Source organism: Pseudophryne corroboree, chromosome 1 (genome assembly GCF_028390025.1).
Source record: "Pseudophryne corroboree isolate aPseCor3 chromosome 1, aPseCor3.hap2, whole genome shotgun sequence".
Classification (NCBI taxonomy): domain Eukaryota; kingdom Metazoa; phylum Chordata; class Amphibia; order Anura; family Myobatrachidae; genus Pseudophryne; species Pseudophryne corroboree.
The window spans coordinates 847909538-847915493 of record NC_086444.1 but is presented as its reverse complement, the minus strand read 5'-3'; the positions used below and the strand labels follow the sequence as shown (position 1 = coordinate 847915493).

Sequence of the window (5956 nt, the reverse complement as noted above, 5' to 3'; positions counted from 1 at the left end):
GGCACTACCAGTACAGTGGACATTGCATAAGGAGCACTACTACTGTGGTCATTGTTTAAGGGGAGCTACTGCTGTGGGCATTGTCTATTACGGGGTGCTACTACTGTGGTCATTATGTGTATTAGGGGTGCTACTACTGTGGGCATTATTACTATTGTGTGACCACGCCCCTTTTGGTTTGAGACCATGCCACTTTTTTGGGGGCGCGCGCTGTAGGCGCTGGGGGGAGGGGGGGGAGTTCCACCACCTCTCTAGGACCACTTTAAGCACTGCTAATACCTATACAGCATCCATGGACTTGACTTGATAGCTCTTTCTTATTCAGTCGCACTGTCCTTTATTACATATTTTTGCTGATGTGCCCAGGATTCGAACCCGTTGTCTGTGACATTGCAGTTGGACACTTTATTCATTGAGCTATCTGCACTTGCATAGAAAGTTAGAGAATTCCAAACTGGAGAGTTTTAACTATTTGAAGCTTACATTGCTTTGTTAAGGGGTGATCAGCAGATCTATGTAGTGTGTGGCTGCAAGGGATTGGATGTGTGGCTGCACACTGCATGGATCTGCTCTAATATGGTGCTGGTTATTTATTTATGGGGTACAGGTGGCTTCGGGATCTGGTCTCTAGGTCGACAGTAACTAGGTCGACACTATCTACGTCGACCACTATTGGTCGACAGTAACTAGGTCGACAGGGTTTCTAGGTTGACAGGTTCTCTAGTTCGACAGGTCAAAAGGTCGACATGAGTTTTTCACGATTTTTTTTCTTTTTTTGAACCTTTTCATACTTAACGATCCACGTGGACTACGACTGGAACGGTAATCTGTGCCGAGCGAAGCAGTAGTGGAGCGAGGCACCTTGCCCGAAGCTCGCAAGCCATGCGACGGGACAAGGTGCACTAATTGGGGTTCCCGATCAATCTACGAAGAAAACGACACCCAAAAAACATAAAAAACTCATGTCGTCCTGTCGACCTAAACCACGTTGACCTAAAGACCCTGTCGACCTACAGACCCTGTCAAACTAGTTACTGTCGACCAATAGTGGTCGACCTAAACACTGTCGACCTAGTTACTATCTACCTTCCATACCACACCCGGTAGCTTAATAGAGTTAGAAATCTCATAGTTTTTATCAGGGCCGGTGCTAGGGTGTTCGGCGCCCCCCTGCAAACTACAAATTTGCTCCCTCCCATACTTCACAAAGGGTCCAGGCATAATGCCCCCAGTAGTAGAGTCCTTATACGTAATGCCCCCCAGAAGTAGTGTCCTTATACGTAATGCCCCCCAGAAGTAGCGTCCTTATACATAATGCCTGCCAGTAGTAGCGTCCTTATAAGTAATGCCTCCCAGTAGTAGCGTCCTTATACATAATACCCGCCAGTAGTAGCGTCCTTATACGTGATGCCCCCGAGTAGTAACATCCTTATACGTGATGCCCCCGAGTAGTAGCGACCTTATACGTAATGCCCGCCAGTAGTAGCGTCCTTATACATAATGCCCGCCAGAAGCAGCATCCTTATACATAATGCCCGCCAGTAGTAGCGTCCTTATACGTGATGCCCCCGAGTAGTAACATCCTTATACGTGATGCCCCCGAGTAGTAACATCCTTATACGTGATACCCCCGAGTAGTAACGTCCTTATACGCGATGCCTCCGAGTAGTAGCGTCCTTATACGTAATGCCCGCCAGTAGTAGCGTCCTTATACGTAATGCCCCCCAGTACTAGCGTCCATAATGCACGCACACATACACACCTCACACCCCCACCATACACACACACACAACACACACACAACACACACACACGCGCACACACACATTTCTTTCTCACCCTCCACTTACAATGTCTTGCTGGCTGTCACTGTTTACTCTCCCCCTGTTCAGCTGCCTGGTCATGTGTAGCTCCGCCCCCTACAACCCAATTAGCTCCACCCTCTTGTGCTGGAATAGCTCCGCCTCCTCTTTGGGAACCCGTACTGCACACAGCTGCTGTCACAGGTGATGGGGGAGAAGGCTTTTCATGCTGCTGGCGCCGCTGCCTGTCATACAATGACAGGCAGAGCAGCAGGCAGCAGCAGGGACAGGGCTGGTGACAGGGGGGGGGGTCAAAGGGGACACTGATCAGAGGGGCCCCGAGGATATGCAGCTTAGTGTCCAGCAAGGATGTGAGCTGCCTTGTCCAAATAGGGCAGCGAACTGCAGATGTTGTGGGCACAGCCTCAGAGTGACAGAAGCCTCTCACACACAGTGACTGTGCGACGTGTGTGCCCGCTGTCCGGGTCCAGCTCTGTTGCAGGTAGTTACGGGACATGGCAGCAGCTCAGCTGGCCAGGATTCCCGTGCCCTGCATCGGCCTCTTCTGGTGGGTTGTGAGGGACGTATGGTACCTGCTGTGCAGTGTTCAGGCCGGATACTGTGGAGTGCTGGGTAGGGGAGCTGGGAATGCAGCATAGAGTCATTGGAGAGAGACAAACTATGGGGTGTGTGGGAAGAAGAAGAAAGGGAGACATGTACTAAGCAGTGATAAAAGTGGAGAAGTGAGCCAGTGGAGCTACACTGCATACTTTTATAGTATGCAAATTATAAATGTTATGTCAATGCTGATTGGTTATCATGGGCAACTTCTCCACTGGCTCACTTCTCCATTTTTATTACTGCTTAGTACATCTCCCCCAAAGACTGTGTTGTGTGTACATATATATATATATATATATATATGTATACACACACACAGGGGGGTGGGGGATATAGCGACCAACGGTGTCTTAAATTAATTCAATAAAAGTGGATCTAAAAGTATATAAAAACTGACCAAATCAGATACATCTGAAAAATGGGAATTTATTTATACATTAAAACAGACAATGATTACACAACTATACTAAAAATTATTAAAATTTGAACAGCAAATCTTCTTAAAAAATGGGATAAAAACAATAGACACAATGCAATATAATACCAGTTAAAATGTATGTTAAAATATGTAAAACAACTTTAACTTAACTTGGTATGAGGTCACTGCCAGGTAGCCCAACGCGTTTCGTCATTCAGACTTCATCAAGGGGTAAAGGCAGAGTGGGACTGAGCTTCTATTTATACCAGTACTAGTCTCATAATAATTATGACATCACTTCCTGTTAATTAATCAAGGTATTGTAAAATAGGTTAAAAACTTCTATTTACATATGTCCAGTGGCCTTATTTTGTAGTGTATGTGTACATGATGTTGTATCAGTATTTGCACAGCAGGTTTGATGTTGGAGAGCTTAAAAAACTCTCTTGTAAAGGCGCCGGCGGATCTTTTCCGCCCCACTTCCGGTTTTCGTCCGTCGCGTCATTTCCGCCCCACTTCCGGTATGCGATTGCGCGTGCGCCCGCGGCTGCAGACTTTTCTTTTAGAGACCAACAGTTCTGTGAATCTTAATCTCCAGGACTTCCTTGCGGCGGCCATCTTTATAAGGATTTGTTCCTATATAGTTTCACACGGCGGCCATGTTTGGGGAGTCCATAATCAGGGATATTTGTCTTAGTTCTCCAGTGTATTATGCATAAAAATAGATAGAAAAACGGGGATTAGTCAGTAAACAATTCAATGGTGACAGTAACATTAAATAAATCACTGTAAACTATATTACACACTGCTGAGTAATTAATAGTATCAGGATATATAGATATATATAAAGTGCAGAGTGCAGAATTAAAGGTAAGGGTGGATATATAAATATACATATATATATATATATAAAGTGCTAAGTGCAAAATTAAAGGTACTAATAAATTATTATTAAGATGCAGATAGTGTGAGTAATACTAAACTGACATGCTCATGTAGGCTATTTAACATCAGGTTGGTTACAGTACCTGATCTTCCCAGATGGTCTCCCTGGTCTGGTACTGATCAGGCCCGACACTGCTTCGCTTCCAAGATCGGACGAGATTGGGCCTTTCCAGTGTGGTCTGACTGTAATAATAACTTTTTACCGTACATGTGTCAAATTTAATATATCAATATAGCTGTGAAGTATTGAAGAATACAGTGCGGGAATGGTGTGGATGGGAATAGGGTAGGAGAAGGAGGGGTAGGGGTACAGGACCAGGGGGAGGGAGGAGAGGGTAGTGGGGGGAGGGGGGTGGTGTGGGGGAATGGGGGGGGGAGTAGATATGGTGAAGATCCAACCGTGATGATCCACCGGCTATAATTTTCACAGGAACGGAGCGATTTCATAATAGTCATTGAATCCCTTCGGGTGGAGTGTTTGTAATTGAAAAATCCAATACATTTCTCTACGTGAGAGTTTATTGGCCAGGTCGCCACCTCTTTCTCCCAGCTTCACGAGTTCGATCGCTTTAAAAGTTAGTGCCTCCGGATTGGAATTATGTGCAAGGTTGAAGTGTTTAGATACTGCGTGGTTTTCCATTTTGTTTTTTATATTGCGTACATGTTCTTGTATCCTCATTTTGAGCGGTCTTTTTGTTTTTCCCACATATTGTTTTCCGCAGTCACATTCTAATAAATAAATCACAGATTGTGTATTTGTTAGGGTCTCCTGCCCTGTGCTGCCACGTCGTCATGGCAACCGGGAGACAAGTGCTAGTGGAGTAACCTGAGCGCAGCTGATACTCCGGTTCGGGTCTTTTGCTGTGCAGTGGTTATAGGCTCTGTGCACGGCAGGGGATCCGGTGCTGGTTTTTGTGCTCACAGTCTGTGAGGTCTGAGTGGGGCGTGGACAGCACCTGCTTTATAAGGCCTCTTTTCAGGGTAAGCAGATGCTGCTGAATCTCTGTTGGTTAGTCAGTTCATGAAAGTTAGCCAGTACTGTGTAGCTTTGTATTTGTTTGTTGCTTACTGCAAATAGGCCTGGGAATTTGGTATTACACTCTGCCAATCCAGACCTAGCAGTAAGACTGGAGTCAGTCGTTTAGCTTGCTGGGGTTCTGTTATTACTCTGTGAACTTAGCAAGTTTGCGGCTGTATTCTAACACTTGCCTGTCTAATCCTGTCTCACTGTGCTAGGTGTCAGGGGTCAGTTTAGTGGCAGTAAGCTTAAACCTGTGCACTGCAAGTGAGAATCAGGATTGTGGAGGCTCTCCTTGTGTCTATCATTCCATCTCTGACCAAGGAGTTTACTGCCACACCCGTTGGTAACCCTTTAGGGTTTTGCTGTTGCCCTTAGCAACAGCATTTCGGGTTCTCTACGTATTAAAACACAACATCTTGCTTTTTACATCTGAGCAGTTCTAATACAAGGGAGATACCCAGTTCCTTAGCCTCTGGGCTTCTCTGTTCACTGTGTGTGTATTTTGTTACCCTATCACCTTCTGTGTACGTTATGTCATATTCCCCAGTTTGTCTGTGAGTCCATTTGTTTTGCATAACAGTTCAAACACCAGTACATTCCTGCAGACACTGGAGTGCATAACAGTTCTGACACTAGTACTTTCCTGCAGGCACTGGTGTGCATAACATATTCAGCAGTCTAATACTCCTGTTGAAATTTTGTGGGAATATGGAGCATACCCCTCAAAATACGTTGCAACAGGTGGTCGATCAGGTGCAGGTCCTGACTCGACAATTTAATGATTTGTCCATTAAAATGCACACCTCCCAGGCTGCTGGCGGAGCTCCCGCAGCAGCAGCACCTGCAGGGGTTAAGGAGCCGAAAGTAAATCTCCCGGATCGTTTTTCTGGAGATCGCTCGCAGTTCTTTTGTTTCAAGGAGAGCTGCAAGCTATACTTCCGGCTTAGGCCTCAGTCTTCTGGGTCGGAGATTCAGCGGGTGGGCATAGTGATTTCCTTGCTACAAGGAGACCCACAGGTCTGGGCATATGGGTTGCAGCCTGACTGTCCGTCGCTTAAAAGTGTTGATGTTTTTTTTACGGCACTGGGCATGTTGTATGATGACCCTGACAAGACGGCCTCAGCCGAGGCTCAGATTTCGATCCTTAAG

The 5956-nt window shown here is 46.0% G+C and overlaps 1 pseudogene; it reads right to left on the bottom strand.

The window, feature by feature from the left end:
* Positions 1–3857: 3857 nt before the first annotated feature.
* LOC134944333 (5S ribosomal RNA) lies at positions 3858–3977 on the bottom strand (annotated as a pseudogene).
* Positions 3978–5956: the final 1979 nt, after the last annotated feature.